The following is a 20,443-nucleotide window of genomic DNA, read 5'->3' on the forward strand; positions in this document are numbered from 1 at the left end:
CACATAGTGCTGTATGTCAGCTGTGATAGTCAGCTGACACTCTCCACGATCGGCCGCGCTCCCCCCGTGAGCGCGGCTGATCGGCGATGACGTACTATCCCGTCGGTGGTCATACGGGCCCATATAACCTAAGCGGGATAATACATCCGATGTGAGAAAGGGGTTAAAAGTTGACCAGCGATTTCTCATTTTTCCAATAATATTTAAAAATCATTTTTTAGGGACCACATCACATTTGAAGTGACTTTGAGGGGTCTATATAACAGAATATACCCAGACGTGACACAATTCTAAAAATTTCACCCCATGAAGTCCTCAAAACCACATGCAATAAGCTATTAGCCCTTCAGGTGTTTTACAGGAATTTTTGGAATGTGGAAGGAAAAAAATAACATGTAACTTTTTTTCACAAACATTTTACCTTAGACCCAATTTTTTTTTAATTTTCATAAGGGTAACAGGAGAAAATGGACCTCAAATTTTCTTGTGAAAATTCCCCCATATGTGGGGGAAATCTACTGTTTAGATGCAAGGCAGGGCTTGGAAGGGAAGGAGCACCACTTGACTTTTTGAACGCAAAATTGGCTGGAAGCAAGAGTGAACATTATTCGCGTTTAGAGAGCCCATTTTGGAAACTAGACCCCTCAATGAATGTATCTAGATGTGTGATGAGCACTGTCAACCCCCAGATGCTTCTCAAAAAATGATAATGTTGGACTGTGAAAATAAATTGAATTTTCCCCACAAAATGTTCTTTTAGCCCCATTTTTTTATTTTAACAATGCTAACAGTAAAAATTGCACCATCCAATTTGCTGTGCAATTTCTCCTGAATACACTAACACCCCATACGGAATCAAAAGTACGTTTCAGGCACAGTGCAAAGCTAAGAAGGGAAGATGCGCCATATTGGAGTTCAGATTTTGCTGCAATGGCTTGAGCTACAGAAATGACAAACACATGGACCCAAAATGTGTGGGGCTCAGAAGTGAGGGAGCATTTGGATTTGGGAGTGCAGAATTTGCTGGATTTCATTTGCTGAGTGAGGAGCTATAGCACGTTTTCAGAGTCTTTGTGCTACCAGTAATGTGGAAGACCCTATATTTACATTAACAGATGATGCACCTGAATGTGGGACTTTTTTGTGGATTGAGTTGAAGCTTTTATTGAGAACATTTTACATAACGTTTGGTATCACATTTATCCTGCGCTCTACGCTGAGCACTTACTTCGGGTTTTCCATCTAAATCTCTGAATAACATGATTCAGATGAAACTGCTGAGGGAACCATTAACTATAATGAGGCAGCAGAGTTACTCTGGACTCCATCTGCCCTCTGTTCAGGGGTGTCCGTCTTTCCAGAGGTGCACAAAACTGTGGCAGACAGCACTTTTATACACGCCTAAAAAGACGGACACCGCCAGATCATAGGTCAGACGGTGTCCACAGTGTATCATTTTAGGAAATCGTCTTATGGTTGTTCCATCTGAATCACGTATTTCAGAGATTTACATTGAGACCCTGGTGTAAGCGCTCAAAGTAGAGCACAGGATAGATGTGAGCAAAGCTTTACTGAAATCTTTGGGAGGCTTTGCTGTTTTTAGGTTGCTTTATTGTATGCTGCATTTTGGATGAAAATAAAAGCCCCATGTTTCCTTTATATGGACTTTTTCCATCTGTCACGGCCATGCTGCCATACAATCCCTAAACATGTTACAGCATTCATTTTTGTTGCAATGCTGTCTGATTGTAAAGGAATGCATGTTAAGCATCAGTATTAAAAATGTTACACTTCAGGTGAAAACACTACAAAGCAAGAAACATAGGAAGGAGCTGTGCATGGAGTCCTATTAACCGTAAATTTTATTGCAAAAATAAACAGATTTTGCATATGTCCATTACACACATACTGTACAGTACTCTACACTACAAGACTGTCATTGTTAACCCTCCGTCACATACAATATTCGGACTAACGAGTTCACATACAATGTGCCTGTCAGGCGCCTGCTGGAAAAATACCTATAATATCTAATGTTTGCAATTTCAGTGCTCTAAAAGTGATCAGTGACCTTCATAGGGATGTAATAAAAGAGACTACACATAATCAGTTGCAAAAAAAAACATTTACTTAACATAAAACTAATAACTATGAAATACAAACTTTTCAAAACTCCTGCCAAATAGTCCCCAGTTCGACTCTCTCAAAAAAATGTACAAAGAAAATTTTTGGACACAAACTTAATTTTAAGGTACCTTAAGTACTATTAAAAACATATTCAATCAGAAGTAGATGCTGAGGTTTCCCCAGAAAAGTCACACTTGCAGAGCAAATAGCAAGAATTACACACCATTTTTGCATGTGTCAGGCAAATTGCTTTATGACATTTGAGATATTCATAATTTGAAAGCCTTCTGGTTCCGCTTTCCGTTTGGCAGGTGGTGCATCTCCTTCTTTTGTGAGGTGGTGCAGATGGTGACTTTTCACCATCATCTTCTGGGCGGAACCTTTTGAGCTGAACTTGAAGGCGAGATTGGATACCGATTGTTTTCACGCTTCTCCTGCGTAGCTCTCCAAGTACTAGTTCATGGGCCAATTTTTTCAGATACAATCGTCTACGGAGTGGTTCAAGCTTGTTTTCAAGATCCCTGTCACCACTGTCACCATCTTGCTCTGTTTCAGAATCCAGGACACATTCTTCCACCTCATCATGAGAATCAATCTCACTTTCCTCTCCTAAATCCTCATTCAGTGTGAGGTCTCTATCATCTAACAGCATGTTTGTTACTTCCTCAACATCAAGTTGTTTGGATAAATTGTACATTTTCCTCTCCATTTCAGCAGATAATCTGAAGCAAGAGAAGGAATATGTTAGGGAACTACTGTATATGCCTGAGCAGCACACTTTCTTTTATAAAATCTCCCTTATTTCTATGAAATATCCTCACATTTTGTGCTATACATTCATAAAACAAGCTAAATAAACTATTGTGATGAATAAAAATATAAAATACCAACCTTACTGAATGTGACGTATTCACATACAATGAGCCTGAGAGATCTGTGCAGCTATATCCTCTCCCCTGAAGCTCTGAAATCCAACTGTGATATCAGGTTTCACAGACCTTCAAGAGACAGGAGACTACCTGGAGGGAGGGGGTTTCCTCACAATCTGGTGAGGAAGGAGAAATGAAAGTAAAAGAGAAGCGCCTGTCAGATCAGTTGTATGTGACGGAGGGTTAAATGACCTGCAGAGCTGCAACAAAAATTGGTGGAATCAGATTTTGCTTTGGATTTGGCAACATATTTAACGCTTTACATTACAGTCGTCAGCATTGTATGCCTACCCACTTGCGTAGCATTTTTTAAGATTTTAAGATTGTGATTACTGTAAATACACAACACAAGAGAATAAACCCTTACTTGGTATAGTCCCATCTGATTCAATATATAATGTTGTGGTATTTTCCAAGTTGTATTGGTTTCTAGGTTTGGAACTGCTCACATAACATATCTCTTAACCCCTTAAAAAACGAGAATAATGTAAACAACTTACCGTCTACAAATTAAATGTCAAAGCACCATGACTCGATTAATAATCATGTTCCTGTGCAGAATTTAGGCAAGTTCTACTCTGCTTTGGAACAACGGAAGGAAGGAAAGTAACGCAAGAGAAATCCCAAAGGATGATAGGATAAGAAAGCCTAAACAAGCCTACGTGAGAAAATGCGACAAAAGAGAATAGGGAAAGGGAACAGTGGAACGGGAACTAAAGGCAAATTTTATTTTTATTAATGACGTGTAACTGGAATACAGCTGGAAAGAATTTAATCTTTCCACTAATAGTGCCATTAATAAATCATGTCACAATTAAATATTGTCAACAAGCTGTACACTATTTACATTGATCTACATCTGCAAATGGGGCACACATAATGGACTGTAAAGCTCATCTCATGCTTTCAGTGAGGTTGTAAAGTTTTCTTTTCACTACTAAAATAAGAAATATTTCCATTATCTTATATATATAAAGCTGAATGTGTGTGTGTGTATGTATGTGTGTATGTCCGGGATTGGCATCTGCACCGTCACAGCTACAGCCACAAAATTTTGCACAGTCACACGTCTGGACCCCGAGAGCGTCATAGGCTATGTTGTGAGGCAAAATTTTAACCCCGCGCTTTCCAATTCACCAAACAATTTTGCCCCTATCTACATAATGGGGAAAAAGTGAAAGGAAAAGTTTTGGAGGCAAATTGACAGCTGCCAGATGTGAACAAGGGGGACTTAAAGAGTGAGAGCGATGGCACCAAAGAGTATATACCGTACAGTTGCTTAGGTGGGACCCCGACATGGGATACCCACCACACACGGGGATATGAATACACACACAAAATGCGCCACACACTACCACGTGCTTGAACACATATACCACCCTCAGCACACATTTCACCACACATACACCAACCTCGCCACATAAAAAAACACAAAACACAAAAGTCTCCACTCAAATCTCGCCATGCGCAAAATTCGCCACATGCAAAACTCGACACATACAAAACTAGGCTCACGCAAAACTAGCCACACGTGCAAAACTCACCTCATGGAAAACTCGCCACACGCAAAACTTGCACACGCGGAAAAATTACCACATGCACAAAAGTTGCAATACATGCAAAAGTTGCCTCACGCAAAACTTGCACATACTCAAAACGCACCACACATAAAACTTGCCACACGCAAAACTCGCCATGCGCAAAACTTGCTGCACACAACTTGCTACATTAACCTGTCACATGCAACTCGACACACAAAAAGTTGCTATACGCATGTCACCACACAAAACTCATCTCACAAAATTTGCTACATGCATGTCGCCACACGCAACTCAACACACACTACTTGACACATTAAACTCGCCCTAAAACACACAAGTCTGGTATTATCCTTCAAAAATAAAAATCTGATTAATAAGCAGACAAACTACAAGAGCAGCAAATGTACCATATAGGAAATACGGCAGCGGTCAGTCACATGACCTGTCTATTATGTGTATGTGTGAGCTAATATATACTGCCAGGGGGGAGGGCTTCCTGTTGGCTGGGGATTTATCAGGCTGCCAATTTAGCTTACAAATACTGAGGTAAAAATACTGACCAAATAATGTGTGAACGAGGTCTAATACAGGAGGAAATGACATACAGGTATATACTATATACAGGAGCAGATGATACACAGGTATATACTATAAACAGGAGGAGATGACTTACAGGTATATACTATATACAGGAGAAGATGACACACGTATATACTATATACAGGAGGAGATGACATACAGGTATATACTATATAAAAGAGGAGATGACACAGGTATATAGAGGAGGAGATGACATACAGCAGGTATACACTATATACAGGGGAGATGACTCACAGGTATATACTATATACAGGAGATGACATACAGGTATATATATAGGAGGAGATGACATACAGGTATATACTATATACAGAAGAGATGACATACAGGTATATACTATATACAGGAGGAGATGACATATAGGTATATACAATATACAGGAGGAGATGACATAAAGCAGGTATATACTATTTACAGGGGAGATGACAGTTATATACTATATACAGGGGAGAAGACATACAGGTATATACTATATACAGGAGATGACATACAGGTGTATACTGTTAGGACTGGTGGAACGCACCAAGAAAGATGTAATTGTAAGTATTGACAGCCGTTTTCCATTCGTCCCCCTCACGGATGCGAATTAAGTTGTAGGCACCCCGCAGATCTAGTTTGGTGAATATCTTTGCTCCCCTTAGCCTGTCAAAGAGCTCCGATATCAGGGGCAATGGGTACTTATTTTTAATGGTGATAGCATTGAGACCCCTGTAATCAATGCAAGGACGTAATTCCCCGTTCTTCTTCTGTACGAAGAAGAATCCCGCCCCTGCAGGAGACACTGACTTCCTAATGAATCCTCCTGCCAAATTCTCCTGGATGTATTGAGACATAGCCTCCGTCTCAGGGAGAGAGGGGGGATATACCCTTCCCCGAGGAGGTTCAGCTCCAGGCAGGAGGTCAATAGGACAGTCATAGGGGCGATGAGGCGGTAGAGTCTCTGCTGCCTTTTTAGAGAATACATCTGCATAGCACCAATAGTACCTTGGAAGAGATGAAAGGTCTGCGGGTACCTCGGTAGTAGAGACCTGTACACACTCACTCACACACATGCCCATACAAGACTTACTCCAACCCAATATTCTCCCAGAGGACCACTCAATATGTGGGGAGTGGTAACGGAGCCAGGGTATTCCCAGTAAAATCTCATCCATTCCCTCGGGTAGGACTAGAAGGGAAATAATCTCCTGGTGGGAAGGGGACATGGACAACGAGAATGGAACAGTCTGGTGTGTGATTTGTTGTGGAAGTGTCGACCCATTCACAACTCTAACAGTTACAGGTTTGGCGAGCATAACAAGTGGTACAGCGTGGCGCAGAGCAAAAGCAGAGGACATGAAATTTCCCTCTGCTCCTGAATCCACACAAAGCTCGACTGGTAGAGTGGATGAGTCAAACAGGATTGTCCCTTTAAAGGACAGTTTGGAGGAAAAAGCGGCTGTGTCTAGTGAACCTCCCCCTAAGGTTACTAGACGCGATCGTTTTCCCGACCGCCGTGGACATTTATTAGTGTAATGTCCTTGTTTGTGACAATTTTTACAAACCATGGGTACTCGAGCGGCCTGAGACTTAGGTCCCGCTCGAGAAACCTCCATGGGCTCATGGGAGTCGGACGCCAAAACGGAAGATTCAAGAGGTCTGGCGAAGGTGGGAGCCAGTTTAAACCTCTGCCTACACTGGGTCTGCTCTAACCTTCGTTCGTGAAAACGGAGGTCGATGCGGGTAGATAGAGAAATAAGCTCCTCCAGTGTGGCGGGTATCTCCCTGGTGGCTAAGGCGTCCTTCACGTGGTCTGCCAGTCCCCTCCAGAACACCGGAATTAGAACTTTATCCGACCACTCTAACTCCGAGGCTAGAGTCCGGAACTGGATGGCAAACTGACTGACCACGGACGAACCCTGAGTGATTGTCAATAACTGGAGCGCGGTATCGTGTGTAATACGGGGTCCCAAAAAGACCTGCTTCAGAGCATCCAGAAAGAGCGGAGCACTCTGTACCACACGGTCATCACGCTCCCAAAGTGGCGTTGCCCACTCCAACGCCCTGCCCGACAAGAGAGATAAAATAAATCCCACTTTCGCCCGTTCCGTAGGGAAACGCGCCGCCAGGAGCTCAAGGTGTATGGAGCACTGGCTTACGAATCCGCGACATTGTTTACTGTCACCAGCAAACTTGTCAGGAAGCGGGAGACGGGATAAAGTCGGGGCAGAGGTGGCAGCGGACAAACTGGCTGCGGCTACACTTGCAGCCTGAACAGCGACAGCAGTGACATCCACAGCTGAGGTTGAACGCTCTAGAGCCGCCAACCTTCCCTCCAGCTGCTGGATGTACCGCTGTAAACGCTGATCGTCTGCCATTTACTAGCCAGACCCTGGCGCTAGTATTCTGTTAGGACTGGCGGAACGCACCAAGAAAGATGTAATAGATGCGTTCACAGTCCGGGGTCCACCGTGCAGGTAAAAACCTGCTGCTAGTAAATGGCAGCGTAATATGGCGGTGGAAGCGAACCCGGTAAAACCACAGGTCCGCAATACCGCACTAAAGAGTGCAAGCAAGGAGTCAGCAAACACAACCCCAAGTGTTATGTTTGCTAATGACAGGTGTTATGAAGGCAATCCAGAAACACAGTGTGCTTAGCGATCAGAGCGCACACAGTGATCTGACAAATACCCAAAAATACAAGAACGAGCTCTGAGACGTGGAAACTCTGTAGAGTGTACACTTGATCCTATCCTAAACACAACTAAAAGCGGCTGTGGATTGCGCCTAACAACTACCTAGGCAACTCGGCACAGCCTAAGAAACTAGCTAGCCTGAAGATAGAAAAATAGGCCTGACTTGCCCCAGAGAAATTCCCCAAAGAAAAAGGCAGCCCCCCACATATAATGACTGTGAGTAAGATGAAAAGACAAAACGTAGGGATGAAATAGATTCAGCAAAGTGGGGCCCGATATTCTAGGACAGAGCGAGGACAGTAAAGCGAACTTTGCAGTCTACAAAAAACCCTAAAGCAAAACCACGCAAAGGGGGCAAAAAAAACCCACCGTGCCGAACTAACGGCACGGCGGTACACCCTTTGCGTCTCAGAGCTTCCAGCAAAACAAAAGACAAGCTGGACAGAAAAAAAGCAACAAAAAAGCAAAAAGCACTTAGCTATACAGAGCAGCAGGTCACAGGAACAACCAGGAGAAGCTCAGATCCAACACTGAAACATTGACAAGGAGCAAGGATAGCAGCATCAGGCGGAGTTAAGTAATGAAGCAGTTAACGAGCTCACCAGAACACCTGAGGGAGGAAGCTCAGAAGCTGCAGTACCACTTGTGACCACAGGAGTGAATTCAGCCACAGAATTCACAACAGTACCCCCCCCTTGAGGAGGGGTCACCGAACCCTCACCAGAGCCCCCAGGCCGACCAGGATGAGCCGCATGAAAGGCACGAACAAGATCGGAAGCATGAACATCAGAGGCAAAAACCCAGGAATTATCTTCCTGAGCATAACCCTTCCATTTAACCAGATACTGGAGTTTCCGTCTAGAAACACGAGAATCCAAAATCTTCTCCACAATATACTCCAATTCCCCATCCACCAAAACCGGGGCAGGAGGCTCAACAGATGGAACCATAGGTGCCACGTATCTCCGCAACAACGACCTATGGAATACATTATGTATGGAAAAGGAGTCTGGGAGGGTCAAACGAAAAGACACAGGATTGAGAACCTCAGAAATCCTATACGGACCAATAAAACGAGGTTTAAATTTAGGAGAGGAAACCTTCATAGGAATATGACGAGAAGATAACCAAACCAGATCCCCAACACGAAGTCGGGGACCCACACGGCGTCTGCGATTAGCGAAAAGTTGAGCTTTCTCCTGGGACAAGATCAAATTGTCCACTACCTGAGTCCAGATCTGCTGCAACCTATCCACCACGGAATCCACACCAGGACAGTCCGAAGACTCAACCTGTCCTGAAGAGAAACGAGGATGGAACCCAGAATTGCAAAAAAATGGAGAAACCAAGGTAGCCGAGCTGGCCCGATTATTAAGGGCGAACTCAGCCAACGGCAAAAAGGACACCCAATCATCCTGGTCTGCAGAAACAAAACATCTCAGATATGTTTCCAAGGTTCGTTCGGTCTGGCCATTAGTCTGAGGATGGAAAGCCGAGGAAAAGGATAGGTCAATGCCCATCCTACCACAAAAGGCTCGCCAAAACCTTGAAACAAACTGGGAACCTCTGTCAGAAACAATATTCTCAGGAATGCCATGCAACCGAACCACATGCTGAAAGAACAAAGGTACCAAATCAGAGGAGGAAGGCAATTTAGCCAAGGGCACCAGATGGACCATTTTAGAAAAGCGATCACAGACCACCCAAATGACTGACATCTTTTGAGAAACGGGAAGGTCAGAAATGAAATCCATCGAAATATGTGTCCAAGGCCTCTTTGGGACCGGCAAGGGCAAAAGCAACCCACTGGCACGAGAACAGCAGGGCTTAGCCCTAGCACAAATCCCACAGGACTGCACAAAAGTACGTACATCCCGTGACAGAGATGGCCACCAGAAGGATCTAGCCACTAACTCTCTGGTACCAAAGATTCCAGGATGACCAGCCAACACCGAACAATGAAGTTCAGAGATAAGTTTATTAGTCCACCTATCAGGGACGAACAGTTTCTCTGCTGGACAACGATCAGGTTTATTCGCCTGAAATTTTTGCAGCACCCGCCGCAAATCAGGGGAGATGGCAGACACAATGACTCCTTCCTTGAGGATACCCGCTGGCTCAGATAAACCCGGAGAGTCGGGCACAAAACTCCTAGACAGAGCATCCGCCTTCACATTTTTAGAGCCCGGAAGGTACGAAATCACAAAGTCGAAGCGGGCAAAAAATAACGACCAACGGGCCTGTCTAGGATTCAAGCGCTTGGCAGACTCGAGATAAGTCAAGTTCTTATGATCAGTCAATACCACCACGCGATGCTTAGCTCCTTCAAGCCAATGACGCCACTCCTCGAATGCCCACTTCATGGCCAGCAACTCTCGATTGCCCACATCATAATTACGCTCAGCGGGCGAAAACTTCCTGGAAAAGAAAGCACATGGTTTCATCACTGAGCAATCAGAACCTCTCTGTGACAAAACCGCCCCTGCTCCAATCTCAGAAGCATCAACCTCGACCTGGAACGGAAGAGAAACATCTGGCTGACACAACACAGGGGCAGAACAAAAACGACGCTTCAACTACTGAAAAGCTTCCACAGCAGCAGAAGACCAATTAACCAAATCAGCACCCTTCTTGGTCAAATCGGTCAATGGTTTGGCAATGCTAGAAAAATTACAGATGAAGCGACGATAAAAATTAGCAAAGCCCAGGAACTTTTGCAGACTTTTCAGAGATGTCGGCTGAATCCAATCCTGGATGGCTTGGACCTTAACTGGATCCATCTCGATAGTAGAAGGGGTAAAGATGAACCCCAAAAATGAAACTTTCTGCACACCGAAGAGACACTTTGATCCCTTCACAAACAAAGAGTTAGCACGCAGGACCTGAAAAACCATTCTGACCTGCTTCACATGAGACTCCCAATCATCTGAGAAGATCAAAATGTCATCCAAGTAAACAATCAGGAATTTATCCAGATACTCACGGAAGATGTCATGCATAAAAGACTGAAACACAGATGGAGCATTGGCAAGTCCGAACGGCATCACTAGATACTCAAAATGACCCTCGGGCGTATTGAATGCAGTTTTCCATTCATCTCCTTGCCTGATTCTCACCAGATTATACGCACCACGAAGATCTATCTTAGTGAACCAACTAGCCCCCTTAATCCGAGCAAACAAGTCAGATAACAATGGCAAGGGATACTGAAATTTAACAGTGATCTTATTAAGAAGGCGGTAATCAATACACGGTCTCAGCGAACCATCCTTCTTGGCTACAAAGAAGAACCCTGCTCCCAGTGGTGATGACGATGGGCGAATATGTCCCTTCTCCAGGGATTCCTTCACATAACTACGCATAGCGGCGTGTTCGGGCACGGATAAATTAAATAATCGACCTTTAGGGAATTTACTACCAGGAATCAAATTGATAGCACAATCACAATCCCTATGCGGAGGTAGAGCATCGGACTTGGGCTCTTCAAATACATCCTGATAATCAGACAAGAACTCTGGGACCTCAGAAGGGGTGGATGACGAAATCGACAAAAATGGAACATCACCATGTACCCCCTGACAACCCCAGCTGGATACCGACATGGAATTCCAATCCAATACTGGATTATGGGTTTGTAGCCATGGCAACCCCAACACGACCACATCATGCAGATTATGCAACACCAGAAAGCGAATAACTTCCTGATGTGCAGGAGCCATGCACATGGTCAGCTGGGCCCAGTATTGAGGTTTATTCTTGGCCAAAGGTGTAGCATCAATTCCTCTCAATGGAATAGGACACCGCAAAGGCTCCAAGAAAAACCCACAACGTTTAGCATAATCCAAATCCATCAGATTCAGGGCAGCGCCCGAATCCACAAACGCCATGACAGAAAACGACGACAAAGAGCATATCAAGGTAATGGACAGAAGGAATTTGGACTGTACAGTACCAATGACGGCAGACCTAGCGGACCGCTTAGTGCGCTTAGGACAATCAGAAATAGCATGAGTGGAATCACCACAGCAGAAACACAGACCATTCAGACGTCTGTATTCCTGCCGTTCAACTCTAGTCATAGTCCTATCGCACTGCATAGGCTCAGGTTTAACCTCAGGCAGTACCGCCAAATGGTGCACAGATTTACGCTCGCGCAAGCGTCGACCGATCTGAATGGCCAAAGACAAAGACTCATTCAAACCAGCAGGCATAGGAAATCCCACCATGACATCCTTAAGAGCCTCAGAGAGACCCTTTCTGAACAAAGCTGCCAGCGCAGATTCATTCCACTGAGTGAGTACTGACCATTTCCTAAATTTCTGACAATATACTTCTATATCATCCTGACCCTGGCACAAAGCCAGCAAATTTTTCTCAGCCTGATCCACTGAATTAGGCTCATCGTACAGCAATCCGAGCGCCAGGAAAAACGCATCGACACTACTCAATGCAGGGTCTCCTGGCGCAAGAGAAAATGCCCAGTCTTGAGGGTCGCCGCGCAAAAAAGAAATAGTAAACAAAACCTGTTGAATAGGATTACCAGAAGAATGAGGTTTCAAGGCCAGAAATAGCTTACAATTAGTTCTATCTCCAAAAAACAAATCAGGAATAGGAATTCTTGGTTCTAACATAGATTTCTGATCTATAGTATCATGAATCTTTTGTACATTTATAACGAGATTATCCATTGAAGAGCACAGACCCTGAATATCCATGTCCACACCTGTGTCCAGAATCACCCAAATGTCTAGGGGAAAAAAAAAAGTGAACACAGAGCAGGAAAAAAAAAAAAAAATGATGTCAGAACTTTTTCTTTCCCTCTATTGAGAATCATTAGTTTGGCTCCTTGTACTGTTATGTTTGCTAATGACAGGTGTTATGAAGGCAATCCAGAAACACAGTGTGCTTAGCGATCAGAGCGCACACAGTGATCTGACAAATACCCAAAAATACAAGAACGAGCTCTGAGACGTGGAAACTCTGTAGACTGCACACCTGATCCTATCCTAAACACAACTAAAAGCGGCTGTGGATTGCGCCTAACAACTACCTAGGCAACTCGGCACAGCCTAAGAAACTAGCTAGCCTGAAGATAGAAAAATAGGCCTGACTTGCCCCAGAGAAATTCCCCAAAGGAAAAGGCAGCCCCCCACATATAATGACTGTGAGTAAGATGAAAAGACAAAACGTAGGGATGAAATAGATTCAGCAAAGTGGGGCCCGATATTCTAGGACAGAGCGAGGACAGTAAAGCGAACTTTGCAGTCTACAAAAAACCCTAAAGCAAAACCACGCAAAGGGGGCAAAAAAACCCACCGTGCCGAACTAACGGCACGGCGGTACACCCTTTGCGTCTCAGAGCTTCCAGCAAAACAAAAGACAAGCTGGACAGAAAAAAAGCAACAAAAAAGCAAAAAGCACTTAGCTATACAGAGCAGCAGGTCACAGGAACAATCAGGAGAAGCTCAGATCCAACACTGAAACATTGACAAGGAGCAAGGATAGCAGCATCAGGCGGAGTTAAGTAATGAAGCAGTTAACGAGCTCACCAGAACACCTGAGGGAGGAAGCTCAGAAGCTGCAGTACCACTTGTGACCACAGGAGTGAATTCAGCCACAGAATTCACAACACCCAAGACACAGGATTGAAGTCCGATTAGACCACTTGCTGACACAACACCGCAACAGGGTGTGTTAGGCAACTCTTATAATTAGAGCACCGAAGTGCGAACTGTGCCGTGCTGGCAGGCACCACTAAGCACCCAGACGTGAGTCAGGAAGCGCACTACTGGCGCGTGGCGCCGCACTGGCGGTCACAGCAATAGACGCTGATACGTGTGTGACACGTTGAGAGATTAGTCGGGCGCTAGATAGCAGCCATACTCCATACGCGAACAGTCATACAATAGGGTAGGGGTATTTAATGAACGACTTGCACTCACAACAAACACACATATTCAATAGTAAGACAATACTAGCGCATAGCCGTGCGGTCATGCACAGTTTATATAGCAGCAGCACAGGAAGTGGCTACAGTACCTTTGCCCTTCCAAGACCTGCCAAAAGGACCAATCGAATGTGCTGCAGAGCCTGAGCACATGACCCTCGATCTCCAACGGGAGATCTTACCCTGGACATGCTCAGTACGTGCAGACAAGGACTTAGTCCCAGAGAAGTCCGCTCGCTGCTGACCAGCACTGACTTTAATGGCAGAGACTGGAGAAGCAGCAGTAACTCTCAGAACAGAGTGAGAATGAGCAAGACGCTGGGACCGACGTCTTTGCTGAGCAGACTCCACTGCGGCTGGACAAGAATGGGAGATCGCAGCGGAGGTGGCTCGAGATTCCCCCTGTGCAGAAGCGGGAACTCGACCCCTAACATATACTATATATAAGGGAGATGACAAAAATGTATATACTGAGGGGAAAATGAGAGGTGTGAAGGGAAAATCAAAAGGTGTGAGTGCAAAATGAGAGGAGTGAGGGAAAATAGTGGAGTGATCAGAAAATGACAGATGTGAGGTCAAAATTGCCAGTGTTAGGGGGGAATGAGAGGAGTGAGGGGGAAAATGAGAGGTGTGAGGGAGAAAATGAGAGAAGTGAGGTGCTAAATGAGAGGGGTGATGGGAAAATAAGAGAAGTGAGGTGCTATAACTAACCACAGATATTTACTATGCCCAGGCAATGCCGGGCTCTTCAGCTAGTTAGCAATAAATTCAGTCGTTATTTTAATGTAAAGTACTAGTAAAAAGAAAGTATACTGCTTGATCAAATCATAAATCCTATTGAACCCAGCATTAATATCTGTTGTCCTCATGCAAGCTATCAAAGCGATTTGCTGTTTTATTTTTTTTTTGTTTATAAGGATGCTTTGTCTAAAAATAAGAAAATCTGGCTTACTTTCTGCCTTTTGCTACAATGTGCCGCTTACACTTGTCTTGCAATATCTACTTCTGTCGCCAGGCAGCATTGCACTCTCGTTGCAGGTGACACAAGGTGCCAACTCTAGTTCTGCGCCCTCTAGGACTTGCAGTTCCATCCATGCTGGGAGATCAAGAGTTAACTTTTGACAATGTTTGCTTCCTCCTATTTGGCCTGAACGGGGATGAAAGCTATTTAAGCTACTGAAAGATTGTCCACTGTCAGGTCCTGCATTAATATCCAGCAGACATTACTGATTTTGACCTCAGCTCATTTTTTTTTTACTATTTTCCTGATTCTGTTCCTGCATTGACCTCCTGCTTCTGACCTGGCTACCAGACCATTCTTTTTCCAACTTGGAGCACTGAACAGCAGCTACCTTGGTGACCTAAAGGTTCATGTTAAGTCCAGATCCCTATACAGGATTTAAAGTGTGATGGCCAGAGAAACTCCATGGATCTGAAAAACTGAGTAGCTAATAGCATGTCTGCTCGTGTTAGCCATCTTTAAAGCTGCCAGGTGACCACCAACAGTGTCTCTATTACAGGTCTTTGATGACACATCTACAGCCAATCTCTGAACTCAACAGTTTTCCGTCATTTATAACAGCATGGCTGCTCAGTCAGTCAGTGTCTGGTGGTAGCAGCCATGTGCTGTACTCGTGATGGCTGTAGCCATGTCAAGAAAGACTGGAAGAAGCAGTGCAGAGGTACTTGAAGCCACAGGTGTTATGATTAGGTAATTCAGTACCACAATGGACATAGAAGTCAGAGCACATACAGTTACCTGACAATAACCCAAAAACATAGAACGAGCTCTGAGACGTGGGAACTCTGCTGACCGCAATCCCTAATCCTCTCCAATCACACTAGAGGCAGCCATGGATTGCGCCTAACGCTCCCTATGCAACTCGGCACAGCCTGAGAAACTAGCTAGCCTGAAGATAGAAAATAAGCCTACCTTGCCTCAGAGAAATACCCCAAAGGAAAAGGCAGCCCCCACATATAATGACTGTGAGTTAAGATGAAAAGACAAACGTAGAGATGAAATAGATTTAGCAAAGTGAGGCCCGACTTTCTGAACAGAGCGAGGATAGGAAAGGTAACTTTGCGGTCAACACAAAACCCTACAAACAACCACGCAAAGGGGGCAAAAAGACCCTCCGTACCGACTAACGGCACGGAGGTACACCCTCTGCGTCCCAGAGCTTCCAGCAAGCAAGAAAAACCAAAAGCAAGCTGGACAGAAAAAAACAGCAAACAAAATAACAAAAGCGGAACTTAGCTATGCAGAGCAGCAGGCCACAGGAACGATCCAGGAGGAAGCAAGTCCAATACTAGAACATGGACTGGAGGCCAGAATCAAAGCACTAGGTGGAGTTAAATAGAGCAGCACCTAACGACTTCACCACATCACCTGAGGAAGGAAACTCAGAAGCCGCAGTACCACTCTCCTCCACCAACGGAAGCTCATAGAGAGAATCAGCCGAAGTACCACTTGTGACCACAGGAGGGAGCTCTGCCACAGAATTCACAACAGTACCCCCCCCTTGAGGAGGGGTCACCGAACCCTCACCAGAGCCCCCAGGACGACCAGGATGAGCCATATGAAAGGCACAAACAAGATCGGGAGCATGGACATCAGAGGCAAAGACCCAGGAATTATCTTCCTGAGCATAACCCTTCCACTTAACCAGATACTGGAGTTTCCGTCTTGAAACACGAGAATCCAAAATCTTCTCCACAATATACTCCAACTCCCCCTCCACCAAAACCGGGGCAGGAGGATCAACAGATGGAACCATAGGTGCCAAGTATCTCCGCAACAATGACCTATGGAATACGTTATGGATGGAAAAAGAATCTGGAAGGGTCAAACAAAAAGACACAGGATTAAGAACCTCAGAAATCCTATACGGACCAATGAAACGAGGTTTAAACTTAGGAGAGGAAACCTTCATAGGAATATGACGAGAAGACAACCAAACCAAATCCCCAACACGAAGTCGGGGACCCACACAGCGTCTGCGATTAGCGAAACGTTGAGCTTTCTCCTGGAACAAGGTCAAATTGTCCACCACATGAGTCCAAATCTGCTGCAACCTGTCCACCACAGTATCCACACCAGGACAGTCCGAAGACTCAACCTGCCCTGAAGAGAAACGAGGATGGAACCCAGAGTTGCAGAAAAACGGCGAAACCAAGGTAGCCGAGCTGGCCCGATTATTAAGGGCGAACTCAGCCAAAGGCAAAAAGGACACCCAGTCATCCTGATCAGCAGAAACAAAGCATCTCAGATATGTTTCCAAGGTCTGATTGGTTCGTTCGGTCTGGCCATAAGTCTGAGGATGGAAAGCCGAGGAAAAAGACAAGTCAATGCCCATCCTTGCACAAAAGGCTCGCGAAAACCTCGAAACAAACTGGGAACCTCTGTCAGAAACGATATTCTCTGGAATGCCATGTAAATGAACCACATGCTGGAAGAGCAATGGCACCAAATCAGAGGAGGAAGGTAATTTAGACAAGGGTACCAAATGGATCATCTTAGAGAAGCGATCACAAACCACCCAAATGACTGACATTTTTTGAGAGACGGGAAGATCTGAAATAAAATCCATAGAGATATGTGTCCAAGGCCTCTTCGGGACCGGCAAGGGCAAAAGCAACCCACTGGCACGAGAACAGCAGGGCTTAGCCCGAGCACAAATCCCACAGGACTGCACAAAAGAACGCACATCCCGCGACAGAGATGGCCACCAAAAGGATCTAGCCACTAACTCTCTGGTACCAAAGATTCCAGGATGACCAGCCAACACCGAACAATGAACCTCAGAGATAACTTTATTCGTCCACCTATCAGGGACAAACAGTTTCTCCGCTGGGCAACGATCAGGTTTATTAGCCTGAAATTTTTGCAGCACCCGCCGCAAATCAGGGGAGATGGCAGACACAATTACTCCCTCTTTGAGAATACCCGCCGGCTCAGATAAACCCGGAGAGTCGGGCACAAAACTCCTAGACAGGGCATCCGCCTTCACATTTTTAGAGCCCGGAAGGTACGAAACCACAAAGTCAAAACGGGCAAAAAACAGCGACCAACGAGCCTGTCTAGGATTCAACCGCTTGGCAGACTCGAGATAAGTCAAGTTCTTATGATCAGTCAAGACCACCACGCGATGCTCAGCTCCTTCAAGCCAATGACGCCACTCCTCGAATGCCCACTTCATGGCCAGCAACTCTCGATTGCCAACATCATAATTTCGCTCAGCAGGCGAAAACTTCCTGGAAAAGAAGGTGCATGTTTCATCACCGAGCAATCAGAACTTCTCTGCGACAAAACAGCCCCTGCTCCAATCTCAGAAGCATCAACCTCGACCTGGAATGGAAGCGAAACATCTGGTTGGCACAACACAGGGGCAGAAGAAAAACGACACTTCAATTCTTGAAAAGCTTCCACAGCAGCAGAAGACCAATTGACGACATCAGCACCCTTCTTGGTCAAATCGGTCAATGGTTTAGCAATACTAGAAAAATTGCAGATGAAGCGACGATAAAAATTAGCAAAGCCCAGGAACTTTTGCAGACTTTTCAGAGATGTCGGCTGAGTCCAATTATGGATGGCTTGGACCTTAACAGGGTCCATCTCGATAGTAGAAGGGGAAAAAATAAACCCCAAAAATGAAACCTTCTCAACACCAAAGAGACACTTTGGTCCCTTCACAAACAAAGAATTAGCACGCAGGACCTGAAACACCGTTCTGACCTGCTTCACATGAGACTCCCAATCATCCGAGAAGATCAAAATATCATCCAAGTATACAATCAGGAATTTATCCAGGTACTCTCGGAAGATATCATGTATAAAGGACTGAAACACTGATGGAGCATTGGCAAGTCCGAATGGCATTACTAGGTACTCAAAATGGCCCTCGGGCGTATTAAATGCAGTTTTCCATTCATCGCCTCGCTTAATACGCACAAGATTATACGCACCACGAAGATCTATCTTGGTGATCCAACTAGCCTCCTTAATCCGAGCAAACAAATCAGATAACAGCGGCAAGGGGTACTGAAATTTAACCGTGATCTTATTTAGAAGGCGGTAATCTATACAAGGTCTCAGCGAACCATCCTTCTTGGCCACAAAAAAGAACCCCGCTCCTAATGGCGACGATGACGGGCGAATATGCCCCTTCTCCAAGGACTCCTTCACGTAACTCCGCATAGCAGCGTGCTCAGGCACAGATAAATTAAACAGTCGACCTTTTGGGAATTTACTACCAGGAATCAAATCGATAGCACAATCACAATCCCTATGCGGAGGTAGGGTATCGGACTTGGGCTCATCAAATACATCCCGGTAATCAGACAAAAACTCTAGAACCTCAGAAGGGGTGGATGACGAAATAGACAGAAATGGGACATCACCATGTACCCCCTGACAACCCCAGCTGGACACAGACATGGATTTCCAATCTAACACTGGATTATGGACTTGTAGCCATGGCAACCCCAACACGACCACATCATGCAGATTATGCAACACCAGAAAGCGAATAACCTCCTGATGTGCAGGAGCCATGCACATGGTCAGCTGGGTCCAGTACTGAGGCTTATTCTTGGCCAAAGGCGTAGCATCAATTCCTCTCAATGGAATAGGACACTGCAAGGGCTCCAAGAAAAACCCACAACGCCTAGCATACTCCAAGTCCATCAAATTCAGGGCAGCGCCTGAATCCACAAATGCCATGACAGAATAAGATGACAAAGAGCAGATCAAGGTAACGGACAAAAGAAATTTTGACTGTACCGTACCAATGGTGGCAGACCTAGCGAACCGCTTAGTGCGCTTAGGACAATCAGAGATAGCATGAGTGGAATCACCACAGTAGAAACACAGCCCATTCTGACGTCTGTGTTCTTGCCGTTCAACTCTGGTCAAAGTCCTATCGCACTGCATAGGCTCAGGTTTATGCTCAGATAATACCGCCAAATGGTGCACAGATTTACGCTCACGCAAGCGTCGACCGATCTGAATGGCCAAAGACATAGACTCATTCAGACCAGCAGGCATAGGAAATCCCACCATGACATCCTTAAGGGCTTCAGAGAGACCCTTTCTGAAAATAGCTGCGAGCGCACCTTCATCCCATTGAGTGAGTACGGACCACTTTCTAAATTTCTGACAATATACCTCTATCTCATCCTGACCCTGACACAGAGCCAGCAAATTTTTCTCTGCCTGATCCACTGAATTAGGTTCATCGTACAGCAATCCGAGCGCCAGGAAAAACGCATCTATATTACTTAATGCAGGATCTCCTGGCGCAAGAGAAAATGCCCAGTCCTGAGGGTCGCCACGTAAAAAAGAAACAATGATCCTAACTTGTTGAACTGGGTCACCAGAGGAGCGAGGTTTCAAAGCCAGAAATAGTTTACAATTATTTTTGAAACTCAGAAATTTAGTTCTATCTCCAAAAAACAAATCAGGAATAGGAATTCTTGGTTCCAACATAGAATTCTGAACCACAAAGTCTTGAATATTTTGTACTCTTGCCGTGAGCTGATCCACACATGAAGACAGACCTTTAATGTCCATCGCTACACCTGTGTCCTGAACCACCCAATTGTCTAGGGGGAAAAAAAAGGCAA

General features: G+C 45.1%; 1 protein-coding gene across 1 annotated transcript in view; it reads right to left on the reverse strand.

The window, feature by feature from the left end:
* Positions 1–20,443, reverse strand: part of SUGCT (succinyl-CoA:glutarate-CoA transferase) — a 1,605,135-nt gene that overhangs the window by 1,201,507 nt on the left and 383,185 nt on the right. The gene's annotated exons all lie outside the window — the stretch shown is intronic.

The sequence above is a fragment of the Ranitomeya imitator genome, chromosome 6 (assembly GCF_032444005.1).
Source record: "Ranitomeya imitator isolate aRanImi1 chromosome 6, aRanImi1.pri, whole genome shotgun sequence".
Classification (NCBI taxonomy): domain Eukaryota; kingdom Metazoa; phylum Chordata; class Amphibia; order Anura; family Dendrobatidae; genus Ranitomeya; species Ranitomeya imitator.